The sequence below is a fragment of the Cricetulus griseus genome, chromosome 9 (assembly GCF_003668045.3).
Source record: "Cricetulus griseus strain 17A/GY chromosome 9, alternate assembly CriGri-PICRH-1.0, whole genome shotgun sequence".
Lineage (NCBI taxonomy): Eukaryota > Metazoa > Chordata > Mammalia > Rodentia > Cricetidae > Cricetulus > Cricetulus griseus.
In genome coordinates, this window is record NC_048602.1 from 16,817,552 (window position 1) to 16,840,828 (window position 23,277).

Sequence of the window (23,277 nt, forward strand, 5' to 3'; positions counted from 1 at the left end):
TTAAAAACAGAAAAACAAAACTCACCAAGTTGTCAATTACTATTTTTGTATTTATGTGTCAATAATAAAGCCAAGCAAATCCAAAAAAAAAAAAGAAATGGAAGAAAAAACAAACCCAAAAATGCATGAAATCAACAAATCTCTTAAAGGAAGCAAGGGAAGCCAAGAAAAAACAATCAAACAGGTGAAGGAAAGAATTCAAACAGTTCACGACCTGAAAAATGAAATAGAGACAATAAGGAAAATGCAATCTGGGGGAATGGTAGAAACAGAAAACCTGGACAAATGATCAGGTACTACAGATGCAAGCATAACCATACAAGAGATGATAGAGAGAATCTTAGGTGCTGAAGACAAACTAGAGGAAATAGATTCATCAACCAAAGAAAATCTTAAATCCAACAAATCTTTAAAATATCCAGGAAATATGGGACACATGGAAAGACCAAACGTAAGAATAATAGGTAGAGAAGAAGGCAAAGAAACCCAGCTCAATGGTGCAGAAAACATATTCAAGAAAATCAAAGAAGAAAATGTTCCCAACCTGAACAAATACGTGCCTGTGAAAGTATAAGAAGCTTATCGAACACCAAATAGACTGGACGAAAAAAAAAAAAGCCCATTACCACATAATAATCCAAACACCAACCATTCAGAATGAAGAAAATACATTAGCAACAACAAAGGGAAAAAGGCAAACCTATCAGAATTACACCTGACTTCTCCATGGAAACGCTAAAAGCCAGAAGATCCTGAGTAGATGTTCTGCAAACACTATGAGACCATGGATACCTACATACACTACTATATCCAGCAAAACTCTCAACCACTATAGATGGAGAAAACAAGATATTCCATGACAAAACCAGATGTACACAATACATATCCACAATCAGCCTTATTGAAAGTTCTAGAAGGAAAACTCCAACCCAAGGTAGTTAACTACACTCACAAAGTATAGGCGATAGATAATCTCACTATACCAAAAGCCAGAAATAGGGTAAAAACTCACACAAAATACCACCATTAATAACAAATCCAAAACAAACAAGAATTAACAATCAATAGTCATTTATATCATTCAATAGCAATGATCTTAACTCACTTATAAAAAGACACAAGCTAACAGAATGAATACAAAGACAAAATCAATCTTTCTGCTGCATACAAGAAACACACATCACCTTCAAAGACAGATGTTACCTCAGAGTTAAGGGTTTGGAAAAGATTTTCCAATCAAAGGCCCCCAAAGCAAGCTGGTATAGCTATCCTAATATCTAACAAATTAGACTCCAATCTAAAATTAATGAAAAGAATTGTCACATTCTTGAGCATTGCATCAATTGTGTTCTTCCAACCGCAGACTTTTTAGATTGAATCAGTGATGAATATGAAATATCTACTGCAGAATATTAAAGTCCCTAAAGTTATACGCAAATTGATGAAACTTTATCCTATTAAAAATTTTGTACATTTCTTTCCTCATGAGTTTTTGCATTTGTGTATTACAAATTTTTTTCTGCAAACTCTTGAGCTGGTTAGCAGTGAACATAAGACATCACCTGCCTAAATGTAATCCTATTTTGTAATTTCCTCCATAGTTCAAATTAGTCTATTGGTTTTGAATTAAGGCTCACAAAATTTCTCAGAACATGATAAAAAAAGGAGTGTGTTTTTAGTAATAATATATTAGTCAGAGATCTCTAACCACTCAAGGCATTTTCTAGGCAAACCTAATGGCGTGCATTTGATCACAAAACTGTATAAATATACAAGAACAGAGTTGGGTCTACAATGATCCCTTCTACTTTTCATATGTTAGCTGTCAAAAACATATATCCAAACACACATACACAATAATATGAATCATGATCTAGGACTAAAAGTTCAGTGACAAACTGGTCTTCTCCCTTGGTGAAAATAGGAGGAACTAGATGCTAATATTAAACCACAATGATCAAGACTGCAGCCCATCCACAATAGTCAAATCACCTGTTTCTTCAATAAATTAGATTTCTCAAACTTTTTCTAAAATACTGTGAATTTTAGAAAATACCGAAAATTGCCATGTGCAATTTTCCTCCTGTACTATTTTGCCTATGTCTACATGTAGATACATTTCATCATCACTCGTTTCACGCATTTGTAAATATGTATCAGTGAAACATTGGAACGTATACACATGTATAGATCTTACGGTCATCCTGCATTAAATAATACTGTTTGAAGTTCTATCCAAGAAATTCTTAGTCTGCAGACTCAGCACTGTGTCTATGGGAGAAGCTACTGTGAATTGGCACATAGACTTCTATGAGTTAGGATGGCCCTGCACTGTAATTTATGGAACAGAAGATTTCTCTGTGCCTTTTCATTGACCAATTATTGAGGTTCTGTCTGTTATGAACACTCATGTTGTTCTTTTTTTTTGGTTTTTCGAGACAGGGTTTCTCTGTGTAGCTTTGGAGCCTATCCTGGCACTCACTCTGGAGACCAGGCTGGCCTTGAATTCACAGAGATCCACCTGCCTCTGCCTCCTGAGTGCTGGCATTAAAAGTGTGCACCACCAATGTCCGGCCATGTTGTTCTTCTGAATCAAACAAAATCCCCAAAAAAGTTTAACAGATTTATATTTTTTATTATTGTATTTCTTAATTTTGGTTCTGTTGGGAGCACTCCACTCTTCTTTTCTTATGTAAGGGAGGTTATTTTTTTGGATTGAAAATCCATCCATAGCTATAGCATAGTACACAGTCATTTCACAGGTCTAAGCTTCTTTTCTGTACTAAGAAACAAAACGCTACTCTTGAGAGCTTCATTCCGTATATTGGGTGATAGGATTCACTGAGATATTTTTCAGCCATTATCTTTGATGGAGAAAAGAGATGAACTTCTCAAACATCCTCGTGTACCAGGGAAGAATTAAATTGTAGTTGAATCTAGTACTCTAGGTGCCAGAATGGATAATGAGAAAATGTCCTTGACTTATAGAATTACCAGGGGTGTAAAGGGGCTGTAGTAATACAGCAGCTCAAAGCTCAGAATGTAAATAGGAAATATGATTGTTGCAATGAATCTGTAAGCTGCCATGGGTCCTTTTAGGGGATATCTCCATTCTCCCCTTTTTTTCAACAGGACAGCAACCTCTGATGTAGCATGTTTACCTCAGCCTCAGATGTTTACAAAGGAAAAGTTTTTTGCTTCATACTTGGGACAAAATTACTCTATGAGGAGTTTATCCCAGAGCTCTCATCCATCAACTTAGATGATGCTATTATGCCTGTGGCTGGAAAAGAGCCACAAACATATTTCCAGCTTGTTTGTCACCTGAATTCAGGACCTCAGATGCAGAGCCTGAGGGAAGAAGAAAGGATTCCAGATTTCTCAGTGGCATTGGGGAAGGAGGCATCAGAAAGAGGTTGTACTGATTAGTATGACAGTCTTACTCATCAACAATTATAAATATAAGTGTGCTCACAAACATAATGTGCTTTTATACATCTTGGACTCCTTGGTTTCTTCAGCTAGCATATTCATAGATTGAAAGACATTTGCTAATGGAATGTTGTCCTGGATTTTTGTCATTGGACTTCTCCTGATTCCCAAACTTGGGGATGCCAATACCTATGATGAGTGCTATTTTAAAATCAAGGAAGACTTTCACCATGAAGGAGATGTGGTAGTTGGTGTGTTTTTCCCTCTTAATATTTACTATGCAGGCAAGAAATTTCCACATGCATACCTTCCACACTATGTGAAAGACTTCTACATGCAGTAAGTGCCATTATTCATGTATTCTGTTTTGAATTCGTATTTCTTATGATAATGGTGATACATGAATTCAAACTTCCATTTTCGCTATACATTAATCATGACAACCTATCTTATATTTGCAAATCTATTTTATTGCAAGGTCCTGTTCACCTCTTTTTTCATAACACAAAAGGGGAAGTGAGAAAAAAATTTATTGTTTTTTGTTTCCAAAATTGATGTGTGTAATCTTATGTATTTGCTGCCAGAGGTAATCTTAAGCATTTAATCTTATGTGTGTAATCTTGTGTATTTACTGCCACAAGGTTTTGCAAATTTTCCATGTTATATCTTCTTCAGGAGATATGGTTTCATCACAGTTTGAAATAGTACTTAAGGGCATTCTTGAAGTGTAGAAGTTCTCCTATGAGAAAGGTTGATACCACTGAAAGTTGTGTCTCTTAATTTCCTGATATGATGTTAGAGTGTCAAGACCTGCCTGAGTTAAATTCTACTTATTCTAGATCAGAGATATCAGATTTAGAAGTTGGGCACACCTCTTTCTTTCAAAACACCTCTGCCTGTGTCTGTGTGTCATATTATACCTTTTGTCTTCTAATTTTCACTATCACATGTTTACCATTTGCCTATTTCATCATGCATTTCCATTTTTCAAAATCTCAATTAATTGTTCATATAAAACATTGACTGAGATGTTGGCCACATAAGGCTGTTTCTTATGTCAGAAACAAAATCAAACAAAATCTGTGATGAGGAATAGTATTATCATTTTAAAATATTAACATGAGAATCTCCTACAAAACATTTCCCAATATTTTTCATACAGGGTAGAAAACAAATATACATGCCCCTCAAATTTAAACGTCTTCTTGCATTCTTCTAACTACATACTTTACTTCAGTGTGAGGGAGTACATAAAGTCTAGTCTGTCTTTTAATTGTAAAGTATCCTGATGGATTTTATTTAGACTTTTGTGGCATCATAGAAGAAATATTTAATAATTTAAAACCCATCATTCATCACATAGATCAAAGAAGAAGACATTCAGATGCAGTCCATCAGAAAACACATATTTTCACATAGCCAAAATAAGATACAATAAAATCAGAATTCCTATGAGTCTATGAATACTTACTTATATCTTATTCCATGGTGTCCATGTATTTCACGAAAGCAGGTATTTAATTGCACTCCTTTTTGTTTAATCTCTTAGTACAGGCAATACCCCATGTTTGTTTCTTCATCATATCATCTGCAACATATAATTGTTCTTGGTATATCCAATTCTCCATTCCCTGAACTTACCCATTGACTTAATACACTTACCATTGTGAGATGTGATTAAGAGCTAAGCAGCTCCAGAGCTCCTGAACTCCAAGTGATGTAACCACTTCCATCCTTCAGTGAACAGCCACATTACTCAGAATACAGAGGTGTGGGGGAGAATTTGAATTTGTAACAAGTGTTCAGATGAATACTGTTTTATTTATCAACACTTAAATATTACATAGATTTCTTATTTCTTTTTTTCTTTCTTTCTTCTTTTCTTTTTTTTTTTGAGACAGGGTTTCTCTGTATTTCTTTGGAGCCTGTCCTGGAACCTGCTCTGTAGAGCAGTCTGGCTTTGAACTCACAGAGATCCACCTGCCTCTGCGTTCTGAGTGCTGTGATTAAAGGCATGCACCGCCAACACCCAGCTGTTACATAGATTCTTCTCACAAACAATACATCACAAACACAATTCGCCCCCCTCCACTCCTATCAGCTACTTTCCCTTACATGCCCTCTCCCTAATCCACTCCACCTCAATTTCCCTTCAGAAAGGAGCTGGCCTCCCTGAGACAGCAACCAAACATGACAGAAAAAAAAAAGTCAGACAAGGAAAGTGTTCTCATGTTAAGACTGGAACAGGCATCAATATAGGAGAAAAAAGAGAACTTAGAGTATGGAAAAGCTTCAGAGACCAACCTTATCCCACTGTTAAGAATCCCAGAATAACATCATCTCACAGCCATAACATTAAAGCAGAGGACCTGCTGCCAACTCATGCAGGTCCTTTGTTTTCAGCTTTAGAATCTGTGACACCATATGAACACTTCTTACTAGATACAGTGGCACATATTATGCTGGTGTCCTCCCTGCTTTCTTCCCCTACCTATCTTCCTGCCTTCTTCTCCATGGGTAACCCTGAGCTCTGAGAAGAGGGATTGATAGAGACCTACAAATCAACGTCCTCATATAATTTCTTGATGTGGAACTCTGCAACCGCATTCATCTGCTGTGAGCTCTGCTCCATCAATTCCCAAGCATATCTTGCAATCAGGACAGATTATAGATCGAAGATTCTGTGACTCGGTTGATGTTTATGTTTCTCTTTAGGTAGACTGTAAAGGATCTTTCCTCACCAAAGAGATTAGATCATAAAGGTGAAAGCTCCTTGGAGGCCACATCTTGACTCCTTCACATTCAATGAACTCTGCTGATGTCTGTTGTCCTAGGCATTTAGACCCTGATGTCAGATTTTAGAGAGTGATCCTCTCTCTTATCATCATCCTGGGTTGTTTGGGAATCACCAGAGCATCAGCTGGGCCAGCAACTTGACCAAACAAAAAATGACCTATCACTTTTCCTGGCTACAGAAGATGCCCAATTCATACTCTATATCATTTGTTACTAGGAATCCTCACTAGGGTCCTCCTCACAATTCCAGAAAATTTCCACAGCACTAGGTTTCCAAAGATTTCTGAAAATGACTCATAATTCTATCTGTCTCTCCTGCACTTACTCTCTCCATTTCTTCACCTCCACCTGATCCTTCCTTCTCCTATACCTATGTGCCTCCAGTCAGTACTCAAAATCCATTCTGTTTCCCGTCTACATAGATGCATTCATTCCTTCCCTGGAAACCTCCTCTTTACCTTCTGCATCTATGAATTGTAGCTTGATAATTATTTACTCAACAACTAATAACCCCTTATAAGTGAATACATACCATATTTGTCTTCCTGGGTCTGGGATACCTCACTCAGGATGATTTTTTTCTACTTCCATACATTTGCCTGCAATATTCATGATGTTATTTTTTTAACAACTGCATAATAGTTCACTGTGTAAATGTACCATATTTTTTTCATCCATACTTTGGTTATGGGACATTTAGTTGTTTGCTTTTTCTAACTAATATGATTTAGAAAAAAATTACCATAGTTGGGGAAGTGTCCTTTTGGGAGGATGGGGTTTCTATTGGGTACATACACAAAAATAGTATATCTGGGTCTTGAGTTAGATGAATTCCCAATTTTCTGAGAAACTACCGTATTCAATTCCATATTGGCTGTATAATTGTGCACTAGCAATGAAGGAGTGTTTGCCTTGCTTAATATCCTCCAGTGTGAGCTGTCTCTTATGTTTTTGACCTTAGCCATTCCAACGGATGTAAGATGGAACCTCAGAATTGCTTTGATTTGAATTTTCCTGAAGGCTAAAGATGTTGAACATTTCTTTCAGTGTTCTTGGTCATCTGAAATTCTTCTATTGACAATTCTCTGTTTATATCTGTAGCCTATCCTTTCATTTAATTATTTGTTGTCTTTTATGGGCTGGAGAGATGGCTCAGCCATTAAAGGCTAGGCTTATAACCAAAAACATTTTTATCTGATTTTCTTTTGTTTTTTGTTTTTTTCATACATATTTAGAATAAAACACCTGTCTGAATTGTGAAATTGGCTTAAAAAATCTTTTCCCATTGTGTAGACTGATATTTTGTTAAACTGATTTTGTGCTTTGCCTTAGAGAATCTAAAAGGATATTTCAGGTCCCTTTTCTTAAATAAATGTTGGTCAGAGTGCCTTTGCTATTAGTGTTCATTTTGGAAAATTGTTTCTTGTGCCAATGCATTCAAGGTCATTTCCCACTTCCTGTTTTATTAGGTAAATTGTGCTTGGTTTTTTTTCAGGCTTTTTTATCAGGGTGATATATATGGAACTTCTTTGAATTATCATACACTCAGACATCCAGTTTGACCCTCACCATTTTTTGAAGATGGTTTCTTTATTCCAGTGTCCATTTCTCTTCTTTTTTCAAAAATCAGAAGTCCATAGGTGTATGGTTTATTTCTGGGTATTTAGTTCATCTCCATTGATCAACATGTATGCTGATGATATCACGAAGGGTTTTTTTAAATTACACTATCTCTTTAGTGAAATTGGAAATCAGGGATGATGATACCTCCAGTAGTTCATTTTTATTGTGCAGGTTTGATTTAAGTATTCTGGGCAATTTTGGATTTCCATATGAAATTTAGAGCTGTTGTATATAGGTATGTAAAGAATTGTGTTGGAATTTTGATGGGGATTATATTCAATATATAGATTACTTTTTGGTATAATGGTCATTTTAATTATGCCAGTCCCACTAATCCTTGAGCATGGGTGATCTCTTAATTTTCTGTTATCATCTTCAATTTCTTTATTCAAAGTCTTGAAATTTTTATAATACAATTCTTTCACTTACTTGGTTTAATTTACTCTGAAATTTATGATAATTATAGATATTGTAAGAGTTTTGATTCACTGATGTCTTTTTCAGGTCATTAGTCAATTTGTTTGTATGAGTGTGATTGACTTTTTTTTTTTTTAGTTAAGGTAATATCCAGTCACATTGGTGAATGTGTTCATCAGCTTTAGGTGTTGCCTTGGAGTTTTTCATGACACTTGTGAATCCTATCATAATGTCTTCAAATAATGATACAGTGACTTCTTTCTGTCCAATTTTTATTTCCTCAGTTACCTTCAGTTGTCTTAATACTCCTGCTAGAATTGGGTAAACTTGTCTTCTTACTTATTTTAGTAAAATTTGTTTGTGTTTCTCTCCATTTAATTTTATGTTTGCAACTTGTTGTAAATTGCCTTTCCCATGTTAGGTATGTTTCTTAAATCCCTCATATCTCCAAGGCTTCCATTATGAAGGGGTGTTGGATTTTGTCACAGAGTTATTTGTCATGTACATAGATGGTCATGAGTATTTTTTTTTTCATTCAGTTGTTTATATAGTGGATTACAATTGACTGTTTTTTGTATGTGAGCCACCCCTGCATCTCCAGGATGCAGCGTACCTGATCATAACATATGTTATTTTTCATGTGTTTTTGAAATCAGCTTTTACATTAATGTCTGTGAGAGAAGTTGGTCTGTAATTCTTTCTTTGCTGAACCTTTGTGTGGGTTTGATGTCAGGGTGACCGCGGCCACTTAAAATGAATTTGCCAATTTTCCTTCTCTTAATTTTGTGAAATAATTTTAGAAGTGCTACTATTAGGTCTTCTCTTCGAGTGGTATATTTCTGTGTTTAAATTATCTGGGCTTGCCCCTCCACCTGAGGAGGGACTTTTAATAGTGTTTCTATTTCCTTAAGGGTTATATGTGTATATAAATTGCCACTCTGATCTTTAACTTTGATTAATGTTACCTATAAAGGTTTTAAATAAAATTGTCCTTCTTAGTAGATTTACCAATTTTTGTCTTGTACAGGCTTTCAAACTATATTTTTAGATTCTTTGGATTTTCTCAGCATCTGTTGTTATGTCCTGTTTTAATTGCCTCCTCACCTGTTTGTTTCTTGGGATTACTGATGGTTTTGGAGGCTTGTGATGAGTAGAATGAGAGGGCATGTTCTCTGGGATACATAGCAGGCAGGCACAGGCAGGAGGGGAGGCTGATATGGGGTAGGGATGAAACTGAGGGATCAGTTTAAAGGAATAGAGAAAGAGAAAAATATCCACAGGCAATCGACCATGACTTGTGGAAGGCAAGACCAGCAGTTGATCAAGGGTGTCCACCTGAATTGGACACACTTATCATGTGGGCAAAGAGGGTGAGGGGGCAAAGATAGACTCCCAAAGATAAACTGAATGGGCAGGGGACAGAGGAGGTTGCAGCTGTTGTGTTTAACAGCAGTGGGTTGGGTGTGAGGAAACAAAAGAATGGAGAAACTCTGTTGACAGCCTACCTAGACATACACATATCTTGTCAATGTGGTAGTGTGTTCTCTCTCCACAATTGTCTCTCCTCAATTTTAACATACATAAATATATTGTTATGTAATCATCATATCTTGATGAGTCACAGCTGTGTTGTAGTAATATCTTTTAAATACAAATCAATTTCAAGATAGGAAGACAGTATTTTTATTAGCAAGGATATCACCCTTGTATTATAGAACATATTTCCTAACTACCTCAATTTATACAGGATAAATCACAGAATTATATACTACAATCTTCAAACCTTTCCACTTAAGTCTTTATTTCTTTATTTACCTTGATATTTGCCTTATATCATACTTTGATGAAATTGATGTGTCCTAGTATTATAAAATATTCTTTAGTATTTTAGTTTTAATATTTTGTTAAAGTTGTATATATAATATTACTAAGAACCACATGTCAAAATGTTTTTGAAGATCATTCTAATATATGTTTCATTTTGATATTTGTTTTAAATTTTGAAATTCATTCTTAATGTTAAAAATCACATGAAAATTTGGCTAAATTTTATCAATCTATGTTCCTGGTAATTATTGAAGCTTTAAATTCTTTCAAGAATCAGAAATAGATAAACATAAGCACATATATACTTAAATTGTACTATATTCATTTCAGGAATGAGAAAATTATAAAATTAGCAATCTCCAATTTTTTAGAATAGTTCCCTTATAGACAAATCCATCTGGTTGCCTTTAACACATGTTCTGTTTCATGTAGTATTAGTGAAAAAGGCTCTAACCTGTAATTTTAACGTGATTGTGAGAACTTCCCTCCATAATTGCCTGTGGCCTATTGGACTTTGTCTTTCACTGAATTGCTGCACTGTGGAATTCCATGCTTTTTTTCTGCAAATGGCCAGAGTGATTCTTGAATATTACTTGAGACCCACATCTTTGTTATCTGTCCTGTTGTAGCCAGTGGATTTGGTAGAATTCCAGCTCATACTTTTAACTGACAATTGGATCTTGCTTTGTAGCTTCCTTTATTCTCAGTGTGTCTAGCAGACAAGATAAAATTTCTTAGCTACAGTCCATAACGTCCAGAATCAAAAACACAAGCAAACCATCACACATATACCAACTTCCCTGATGTGTGTTTGGCAGTTCTCCTTGAGGTGAATGCTGAGGCTCACATTGTCAGCACTGTGAAGTTTTTTAAATTCATTCATCTCAAAATAATAGTTCTAGGAATAGATTTGTCCAACCAATTACTGCATTTACCTCCAGTAACAATTCAAACATTTGTGTATTGATTTTGCTCTGATATGAATAACACAATATTGGATTATACATTGTTATCTTTTGTATTTACTAGAATCAAATCAGTAAACCATGATAGCTCTACTGATATGCAATGGAAATCATGTGATGCTGGACACATTTGGAAAACCATATAATCATTATGAGATTTCTCAGCTTTCCTACAAATGTCTCTGTAAAATCTGCTACCATTACCAGTCTACTGACTATATTGAACATGATCAGCTATGAAAACTGTCAAGAGAAAATAAGTTTTATAACTACAAAGTCAATACTCTGTTGTTTAACTCTATCCCCAAACATTACTTACCCCTGTTATTTTTACATATCACAATTATTCTAATCTCCAAAACTCCCCGACTATTCCAAATTCACCTTCTTACTCCACAAAACACTTCATGTCATCTTTTTTTCATTTTAAAAAGACCATATTACAGCAGATGTACAGGTCCTCTGCCTCTTAATCTTCTGCTCCTCTTCCAAAATGTTCTTTGAGCTTTAGGTGTAGGTGTTATGTAGTAAATGCATTAATACGAGCACAAATTTTATCCAGTATTGACATTGAACAATGGTCCATGTTGATGCATAAAGTAGCTTCTTTAATACAAGGTGATAACAAAACTCATATATGGATATATTCTTAAGTATTTCAGATGCTGTTACAGTTTATACTATTTCAGTAAATTGGCAGAAATTGGATCTCCTCTAGATTCAATGGCCTCACCATTCACAGGTAGCTGTCAAATACAAAGTTCCATTCATGGAATTCTTCTGTCTAGGAGCTTTTATGCCCAATTAGTCAACTGTAGATTACCCCAGGCCATAAATAATGTAATTGCACCTATCAGAATATCTTGTCATGTTTTTCTTTTAGTGGATTATTTGCCTTACATTTGGATAAGTTCTTGTATGCTTTTCTGAATAGGAAGCTTGCTTGGATCTTAGTGTAACTCTAAGTGCCACCCCTCTGTGAGGCACTTCCATGCCAAATAAATATGGATTTACCCACATCCTTATACTGAAGGGTGTTGTGTCTTTAGCAACTAAGACTTTTTCTAAAAGTCAGTAAGCTCAGTGTCAGTAACCTCTTTATTGCGGGTTGGTGTGTCTTTAACACCCCTAACTAATAACTAAAATGGAGGTTCCATATGTCTCTTGTCTTTATGTTTCTTAAAACAATCCTTACAGAATTGGAAACTTTGATGTTAATATAAAGGATGTGTCAGAAAGAAAAAAGCTTCAGATACTAATGAGATTACAAGAGTTCAGAGTTCAAAAACTCCATGAGTGGACATCAAATTCTTGGATAATGGCCTATAATGTGTAAAAATACACAAGAAACACAGGGAAGTATTTAATGGAGCTAGAACACTAAAATGAGCCTTTTGAAGAAACTAAGAAATCTATGACTGCTCCTGAAGGTTATACTTTGTCTTACACACATAAAATTTAAAATATTTGTATTCACACACACACCCACACGCACACCCACACCCCCCCACACACAGCACCAATATTATAATATAAAAATACAATATTTTGAAGATAAGACAACTGTATCTATAGAGGGTTTGCATTTATTTTGTACCCATTGATTGGGATATTTTCTTAGGAAATTGAAAGTCTTAAACAAAGTATATGGGCTTATTATAACTAGGTAATATAAATGACCAAGATTGATGAGTTAGTAAAGGTGTTGTTTTGTGAGTATCTTTGTTCATATCTATAGAGAATTGTTAGTGTATCAAATATAGAAGAATATATACAGACCTCCCTTGGAACTGTCAAAATTGAGAGGCCCACTTACATGATCTTAAATAACACTAACAACATAAAATGCTTTTCTGAATTGCATTCCATTGAAGAAATATGGATTTTAGGTAAACACTAATAATTGAACTAGAAAAACATATTGAATAAAATCTGTTGATACCAATATTCTATGTCCGTTTGTGTATGTTCATGTTATTTATGCAGGTATAATTTTGTGAACTACAAATTTCTTCTGGCTCTAGTTTTTGCTGTTGATGAGATCAACAGGAACCCATACCTTCTACCAAACATATCTCTTGGGTTTGATTTTTATAATGTCCCATACAATGATATTCAAATTCTTTTGAATGCTGCTATTTGGCTCACAGGGCTGAGCAATCCCCTCTCTAATTACAACTGTAAAAAGGATAACAAGGCAGCTGCTGTTCTTACAGGAAGATCATGGACAACATCTGCCCATATAGGGACACTCCTACAACTCTACAAATTCCCACAGGTGAGTTATGGTGTGTAAGAAAACATCAAATCTCTGTTGAGGACATTACAGGTGTCTTTGAAGGAAGAAAGGGACACTTGGATTGCATATCTATAAAAGGCAGGTGTCCAGACACTTGGTTATAAACCCATATTATATGGCTTAGAACATAAAGAAGGATATTATAGACCAGACAGATGTGTTATTAAATCTGGAAGATGTGTCAGTAATTTTCTGGAAAACTCAGTCAGAGAGACTTGTCTTTAAATTCAAGAGGAACATAATTTCAAACTGACTAATACAACTTGCTGTTTTTGACAGAGATTATCTTTGTTACCAGTGTTCTTTCCCATGTTTCCTCTTCTGTTTTCTTTTCAGATTACTTTTGGGCCTTTTGATCCTATCTTGAGTGACCTTGGTCAGTTTTCTTCTCTGTACCAGATGTCTCCCAAAGACACATTTCTGTCACATGCAATTGTATCTTTGATGGTATATTTCCACTGGACCTGGGTTGGTCTGCTCCTCCCTGATGATCACAGAGGGACAAATATTCTAGAAGATTTAAAAGAAAAGTTTGAGAGAAGTAGAGTATGCATGGCTTTTGTACAAATGATCCCAGGCACCTGGAATTCATTTTCCAACAACTTTTCAAAAACTCTGGGGAAGATACAAGAATCACTGGCCAATGTAATCATTATTTATGGTGATACTGATTCTCTACAAGGTTTAATGCGAAATCTGGGGAAACAGTATTTGACACAGAAAGTCTGGGTTATGAATTCTCAATGGGATGCTACAAACCATGCTGATTATTTCATGCTAGACTCTTTCCATGGAAGTCTCATTCTTGAACACCACCATGAGGAAATGATTGAGTTCACCAATTTTATTAGAAGACTTAATCCATATAAATACCCAGAAGACAATTACCTTCCTAAATTGTGGTATTTGTTCTTTAAGTGCCAATTTTCTAAGCCTGATTGTCAGCTTTTAGATATGTGTCAACCCAATGCTTCTTTGGAATTCATGCCTAGACACATTTTTGACACAGCCATGAATGAAGAAATTTTCAATATATACCAAGCTATGTATGCTGTGGCCAACAGTCTTCATGAGATGAGTCTTCAGCAAGTACAATTACAGCCACATGAGAATGGGATGACAATGGAGTTTTTCCCATGGCAGGTACTATCCCTTCCAATGTACTCTAACACCAGCAATGTGATAATACGTGCATTCATTAAAACTCCAAATTAGGAATTGTGGATTTCACTATATTTTGTTATAAAGCACAGAAGAGTCTGTAAGTTTCCATGATCTAAGTGATTCAACTTCTGTTTTATATTTTTATTTCAATTAGAAAGAATCTTATTTTACAATAAATTCCAGGTTCCTCTCCCTCTTATCCTCCCATGCCACCTCACTAATTCTCTCATCAAACCCTGTACCTACTTCCCAGGGAGAGTGAGGCATTCCATGGGGACCATCAATGTCTGTCATATCTTTTGGGTCAGAACCTAGGCCCTCTCCATATAGTTAGTTTGAGAGAGTAGCCTTCCATAGGTGAATAGCTCCCAATGTCCATTCCTGAATAAGTGATAAATGCTGCATCCACAATCAGAGGTTCCATAGAATGCCCAGGCTTCCTATCCATCACCCAAATTCAAAGGACCTGTTTTGGTCATATTCTGTTGCCCCAGCTGTCTGACTGGAGTCCATGAGCTCCCACCTGCTCAGGTCAGCTGTTTCTGTGGGTTTCCCCAGAATAGTCTTGAGACTTGCTCATCGCTCCTCCCTCTCTACAACTGGATTCCAGGAGTTCAACTCAGTGATTAATTGTGTTTCTCTACTTCTGCTTGCATCAGCTACTGGACAAAGGCTCTAATATAGAATTTAACATAGTCATCAATCTCATTTTAGGCGAATGGCATTTAAAGTCGCCTCTCCACAATTGCTTAGATTCTTAGTTGAGGTCGTCCTTGTGGATCATTGTACATTTCCTTAGTGCCATGCTTCTCTTTAAACTTATAATGGCTCCCTATGTTAAGGTGTCTCTTTTATTGCTCTCCTGTCTTCATTTGCCAACTCAAACTTCCTAATCCATTGTGTGCTCCTTGCCCATCCTATTCTCCTACCTCGATCTCTCCTCCCTCTCTCCCATGCTCCCAATTTGTTCAGGTTTTGTCCATTTCCCCTTCTTTAAGGGACCATGCTTGTCTCTCTTAGGGTACTCCTCGTTTCCTAGCTTCTCTGAAGTTGTGGGTTCTAGGCTGGTAATCCTTTGCTTTATGTCTCATAACTATATATGAGTGAGTACATACCATGTTTGCCTTTCTGTGACTGGGTTACGTCACTCAGGATGGTTTCTTCTAGCTCCATCCATTTGCCTGCAAATTTCAAGATTTCATTGGTTTTTGCCATTGAGTAGTACTCCATTGTGTAAATGTACCACATTTTCTTTATCCATTCTTTGGTTGAGGGGCATCAGGTTCTGGCTTTTAACATAATATTGCTATGAACATAGTTGAACATAGTTGAACAAATGTCCTTGTTGAATGGATGTGCATTGTTGTGTATATGCCCAAGTGTGGAATTGTTTGATCTTGCGGTACACTGATTCCGTTTTCCTGAGAAAATGTCATATAGATTTCCAAAGTGACTGTATAAGTTTGTACTTCAACCAGTAATAGAGGAGTGTTCCCCATTCTCCACACCCTCTCCAGCTTAAACTCTAGTTGTTGTTTATGATTTTAGCCATTCTGACAGGTATAAGATGATATCTCAGAGTTGTGTTGACTTGCATTTCCCTGATGGCTAAGGATGTTGAACAGTTTCTCAAGTATCTTTCAGCCATTTGAGATTCTTCTAATGAGAATTCTCTATTCAATTCCGTACCCCATATTTAATTGGATTATTTGGTGTTATGATGACTAGCTTCTTGAGTTCTTTGTATATGTTGGAAATCAGCCCACTGTGAGATATTGGGTTGGTGAAGATATTTTCCCAGTCTATGGGCTGCTCTTTTATCTTGTTGACTGTGATGTTTACCTTACAGAAGCATCTCAGTTTCTGGAGGATCCATTCATGAACTGTCCATCTCAGTGTCTGTGTAACTGGCATTAAGTTCAGGAAGTGGTCCCCAGTACCAATTTATTCACGGTACCTCCCACCTTCTCTTCTAACAAGTTTAGTGTGGCTGGACTTACAATGAGGTCTTTGAACCATTTGGACATAAGTTTTTTGCATGATGAAAGATATTGATCTAACTGAAATTTTTTACATGTCAGCATCCAGTTATTCCATCTCCATTTGCTGAAGATGCTTTCTCTTTTTTCCTTGTACAATTGTAGGTTCTGTGTAAAAACTCAGATGTACATAGGTGTGTGGATCAATATCAGGGATTTTAATTCAATTCCTTTGGTCTACCTGTCTCTTTTTGTGCCAATACCAAGTTGTTTTCATTACTATAGCCCTATAGTAGAGTGTGAGGTCCAGGATGGAGATGCCTCTGGATGTTCCTTTATTGTACGGTGTTGTTTTGTCTATCCTGGGTCTTTTGATTTTCCATATAAAGTTGAGCATTGTTATTTCAAGGTTTGTGAAGAATTGTGCTGGTATTTTGTTGAGGATTGCATTGAATTTGTATTTGCTTTTGGTTAGGAGTGGCATTTTTACTATGTTAATTCTAACTATTCAAGAGCATGGGAGATCTTTCCATTTTCTGCGATCTTCTTAATTTCTTTCTTAAAGACTCAAAGTTCAACCTTTCCATTGTCTGGTATCTCGTTTATTTCATTAAAGACTCAAAGTTCAGAGTCTATGTGTAAATGTTGATGAGGAATGAGTTGCAAGTTGGAAGGAGTAATTCTGATTAGCAATATCTAGTTTATATTACAAATTATTTCACAATATTCTAATGAGACCTATTTTCATAAGAAAAATTCAGAATTCCTTCATATATTTCCCAAAACAGTAATTGTGGAAGAAGGTCCTTAAGAGAAGTAATAACAGCTTATTAAAACATTATATTAACTCCTAAATGAGGCTTTTAATAACCCTTTAGTTATCAGTTCCCTCATTGTATGCAGTGAAATTCTGAATATATTCCAAAAGTAAATGGTATGGCTACATTCTCAAGTTGAAATTTCTGTTATTCAATATCCATTAGTTTCTTTCTTGAGGTTGGTCCAAGTTTTTTTTTTCTTTTTTGTGACTGCCCATTCAAAGGAAGAATGGAATCCCACTCACTTAGGCTACCATCCATCAACCTCATTGACATATATATTACTGTTTTGTTTTACATTAGAGATTAAAACCAAGGAAAGAAGCTCGGTAGTGAAGCTGTGTTCTACTTCTTGGGTGCACTTTAACATAGTTCATCCCTTTCAGCTTCACCATTTTCTGAGGAAGATTATTTTGGAACACAACATGGGTTTAGATTGGAAACAGAAATCAGATGCTGAGTATGATATTCTGAACTTTTGGAATTTTCCCAAAGGTCTTGGATTAAAGGTGAAAGTAGGAACATTTTCCCCAAATACTTCCCAACATCAACAGTTATCTTTATATGAGCACATGATACAATGGCCAGAAAAATTTTCAGAGGTGAGTTGGTTTTTAACTCTATCTTTCAACTTACTATGATACCAAGGATATACTTTTCATTGTCATGATCGACTTTTTTTCACACTCAAGGCCTATCACTATGAAATTACCTGTAGGAAATATAACAAAAGCCACTACCAATAGTTTGTCTTCTCATGCCTTCATTCTGATGAATGCAAATGCTTCAACTTAATTATGATTTTAATGTTTGTGTATGGATGATTTCATGTCAAATAGACACAAACACAAATTTGGGAAAACTGTCAAGAGGGAATCTGAATGCCTAAATGTCTCACAGTCCAATGTCTCTCTGAAAATATCTGTTTATTGATTGAAATTCTAAGTAGTAGTTACACTTGGTTGCTGTGCTCAAACAACATGAACAAACATGACTTAGAATAACTTATTATCAGTTATAGTTCTGGTGGTATGAGAATGCATAGTACCCATGAGATATAATGCCATGTGGCAGCCATGGATCAAGGAGTAGGTGTCTAAGAGGAAATGTCTCCATTCATAGACAAGTATTAGCAAAAGAAAACTGAAATTGAGGGATGGTTTATAAGGTCACTTCAATGGCCTAATTACTTCAGCAGGATTGTATTTCACACAATTTCAACAACTCCCCAATTAATGACACCAATGGGAAAATAAATATATAAATATCCATCACTGAGGGACACTCAAACCACCAGATAGTGTCTCTATCAGAATTCATCTACTTTTTGAAAACACTTGACAGGATTATTTTGATTCTATGGTTAGATGTTTCATCTTCAAACAATTATCCTTTTCCATTTAGTCCCTTGGAAGTAGAGAACATCATGGTTTGTGTGTGTTTGTGTTTGTGTTTGTGTTTGTGTGTGTGTGTGTGTGTCTGTGTGTGTGTCTGTGTGTGTGTGTGTGTGTATGTGTGTGTGTGTGTGTGTGTGTGTGTGTGTGTGTGTGTGTGATTTACTTGTAATTAAAGTAATTAAAATAACCTAGGGAAACAGTTCTTTCAGATGATATTGAAGGAACATTCCAATATCTTTTGAAATGCAAGATTGGAGAAGCATTAGGTGACTGACACCATCACCTTCATTACCAGTGTTTAGAGAATAATAAATGCTACTACTAACATTTTCTACTTTTTATTCATTATGAACTGCAGCCAATGAAGTGGTGATATTTACTTCCAGAGTGTCTCTTTCACCATAGGCAATTTTCAAATAAAAACCCTGATAGAAATGTACATAGGAGGACTGGAGAGATGGCTCAGAGATTAAGAGCACTGGTTGTTTTTCTAGAGGTCTTGAGTTCAATACCCAGCAACCACATGGTGGCTCACAACCATCCGTTATGAGATCTGGTGCCCTCTTATCCTGTGCAATATACATGGAAGCAGAATGCTGTATACATAATATATAAGTAAATCTAAAAAAAAAAACAACTCCCAAACTCTCAGCAACATAAAACAGTAAAAAAAAAGAAATATACAAAGGTTCATTTCCATGATTATGGCAAGTCCTATCAAGTGAACAATTAAAATATATCATTTTGGTGGATGTAAAAGCTGCTAACACGATAGTCAGTAAATACAGAGGCAGGGTAGTTGTAGAGGGGTTTCTTGCATTTCTAAGGCATGTTCCCAGGGGCCCAAATTCCTTATACATGTTTTTATATCATTAAAGTTCCAACATCTCTAACACTGTGGTAATCTGTTCATCAATCTGTAAACACATTGGTCTTTTTGATGGGCTCAGACTTTCAAAGCCACATTCGTTATTTATAGGAATAATTGTAAGTAAATTAGTTGTACAATATACAAAATCTTACATACCCAGGTTTCTTATGAAATCCTGAGCATTTGAAAACTTTTCCTTTGTTCTTCCCAGATTCCTCAATCTGTGTGCAGTGAGAGATGTGGGCCTGGATTCAGGAAACTTGCTCTGGAGGGCAAGGCTGTCTGCTGCTATGGCTGTATTACTTGTCCTGACAATGAGATTTCCAATGAGACAGGTACATGTGGGCTTACCGAGAATGTCTTTAAAATTATGTTAGAATTCTTTGAGGAAACCATTTGGCCCTGTACTGTTTCTGTCAAGGAGAATTTTAAACATGAAATATGGGACATGTTTCTATTTTCTAACATGTTAAAGTTTTGTTTAAATCACTTATGTTGTATTCTTTTAATTTTGTGTGTGGGATGTATCAGGAAATTTGTTCATTTCTTTTAGTTTGTTTTTATTGTGTGGGGGTACATGTTTTTAAAGTCTGACCTAATGTTTATCTTTATTTCCTGGGATTCACTTGTAACACCACTTTTCTTTTCTGATTTTGTTAACTTGGATTTTCTCTCATTCTCTGCCTTTGGATTAATTTGAGTAAGAGTGGGAATATCTTGTTGATTTTATTAAAGAACCAACATTTTGTTTCATTGACTGTTTTTGTTGTTCTCATGTAGTAATTTTATTGATTTCAGCCTTGAGTTTATGTCTTTTCCTTGAAGTCTACTAATCCTGGTTGAGTTTTCTTATATGATTTTCTAGAGATGTCTGTTGTGCTTTTAGGACACTTGTGTGAGATTTCTCCAAATTCTTTATGTGAGTAATGAATGTTATATAGTATCCTCATAGAAATGCTTTCATTGTGATCATAATGTTTGAGGTGGGTTCATTTTCATTGAATTATAGGAAGACTCTAATTCCTTTATTTTAATTGTCTTTAATTTTCTTCCTTAACCCAGTTAATAGTTGCTCAGTTGCATGAGTTTTTTTGACTTTCTGTACATTGTGTTGTTGAGCAACTGTGATGCAATGAGGTACAAGTGGTTGTTCCCATCTTTTGTTGGTTATTCCAGGTTTTTGTATTTATTGGCATTTACTTTATGATGAGTATGTAGTCATTTGTGTTACATTCCTTGTGATTTGCTAGAATGAGATTATCTGCTGCCTGTGTTTTCATGTACATAACTGAGTTCCTTGGATTGGAGCTTTCCTTCTAGTATATTCTCTAGGGCTGGGTTTGTGGACTGGTATTTTTTAAATCAGGATTAGTCATGAACTTTCTTCTTTTCTCTGTCTATTTTTTTGGAAGTTCATAGGTTTTCTATGAATTTGAGCTGGGATTCTTCTATTTTCTTTACCCCTATTTTTCTTAGGTTTTTTTTATGGTGTCCCATGTTTCATGGATGGTTTATGTTAGGAATTTTTTAATGTAACAGTTTCTTTGATTTATTAATCTATTTCCTGTATTGTATCTTTGATGCCTGAGATTCTACCTTCCATCACATGTACACTGTTGTTGATTTTTCCATCTGTATATCCTGTTTGCTTTCCCATTTCCAGAATTCACTCTGTTTGTGTTTTATTTATTGTTTACATATCTTTTATTCAAGCATAAAACTATTTAATACAGCTATTTGCATTTATTTTTTTTGCTTTTTTTCCCTTTCTTTAATGGATGTATTTATTTCTTTCATTTTGTGTTTGTCTTTTCCTCCTCAACATCTTTAAGGCAATTGTTCATTTCTTCTTTAAGAGCATCTATAAACTTCCTATAGTAATTTTAAGTTAATTTTCTTGTGTTTCACCTGGATTGTAATGTTCAGGTATTGCAGTTGTAAAATATATGAGTTCAGTATATAAGATTCAACAAAATCATTGATATAAAATTATGACACATACACCTCAATGTGCATGTCTTTTGATTTCATATTTTTTAAAGAAATGAGTAATTGAAAACCCACCTTTAGAAGACCTAAATCTATTTTGATATTCCCTACCTGTGGTAAGACATGCTTTTCACTAAATATGATGATACAAAACTCACTACAGTACTTATTACTTGTCTCAAGTGGAACAAAAAAGAAAGGTGACTTAGGTACCAGTCTAATGAACAGGTAATAGGAAAAATAATTAAAAGATGATCAAATCATCATAAACATACAATGACTTCTTTCTTTGCAGATGTGGATCAGTGTGTGAAATGTGCAGATAATCATTTTGCCAACAGAGAGAAGAACCACTGTCTCCAGAAAGCTGTCAATTTTCTAGCTCATGAAGACCCCTTGGGAATGATTCTCATCAGTATAGCCCTGTGCTTCTCTGCACTCACAGTTGTAGTTCTTGGAGTCTTTTTAAAGCACAAAGATACTCCTATTGTGAAGGCAAACAACCGGTCCCTCAGTTACATCTTGCTGATCACACTCACCATCTGTTTCCTCTGTTCTTTGCTCTTCATTGGCCATCCCAACACCATTACCTGTATCCTTCAGCAGACCACATTTGTAGGTGCATTCACTGTTGTTCTTGCCACTGTCTTGGCCAAAGCTATTACTGTGGTTATTGCCTTCAGAGTCACATTTCCTGGGAGAGTGATAAGGTGGTTAATAACATCAAGAGCCCCAAACTTCATCATTCCCATCTGTTCCCTCATCCAGCTTTTCTCTGTGGAATATGGCTAGCAACCTCTCCACCCTACATTGAAGAAGATGCTCATGCTGAATATGGACATATCATCATTGTGTGCAACAAGGGCTCAGCTGTTGCTTTCCATTGTGTTCTGGGATATCTCTGCTCCTTGGCACTAGGGAGTTACTTCATGGCCTTCTTGTCCAGAGATCTGCCTGACACTTTCAATGAAGCAAAATTCTTATCATTCCGCATGCTGGTGTTCTTCTGTGTTTGGGTCACCTTCCTCCCTGTCTACCACAACACCAAGGGGAAAGTCACGGTTGCCATGGAAGTCTTCTCTATCTTGGCTTCTAGTGCAGCAATTCTTGGCTTCGTCTTTGCCCCAAAGTGCTACATTATCTTGGTAAAACCAGAAAAAAACTCCCTTCATTATATGAGGGAGAGGAACCATTCCAGAAGAAATAAGCCTCTCAAAACCTAATTCAAAAACACATTTACTTCCTCTGTTAAAAAATTAAATGGAAACATTAAATCCATCAAACAGCATGTCCATTTAGTATTATAGAATTATAGTAATTTAATGAGAAATCCATGTGAATCTGATTAAGGTGCATCAAAGATTTATTAAGATATAAAAAGAGGAAAATCTCATGAATACAGGATATGTTAAATCTAGTCCCAGACGTTTTTGGAAAATGGGGACCAAACTCAAGGAGTTTCACACTGCTTGACTCAAACATCACCACCCAAAAGAAAGCAATCATCATGCTTCCTTCCTTATAAGAGATCAAGTATGCAGAGAAGAAGCACCTCCTGTATTGGGCCGGATAGCCAAAGGTCATGGGAAGAACAAATACACACTACATAGTATGGGTTTGATTCTTTGGCTATTATTTTTTTCATCAAATTGTATAAAATGCTCCTTGAATTTGACCCACTGACCTTTTCATGTATGAGA

The 23,277-nt window shown here is 35.7% G+C and overlaps 1 pseudogene; it reads left to right on the plus strand.

The window, feature by feature from the left end:
• Window positions 1-3,559: 3,559 nt before the first annotated feature.
• On the plus strand, window positions 3,560-23,277 carry LOC113837934 (annotated as a pseudogene).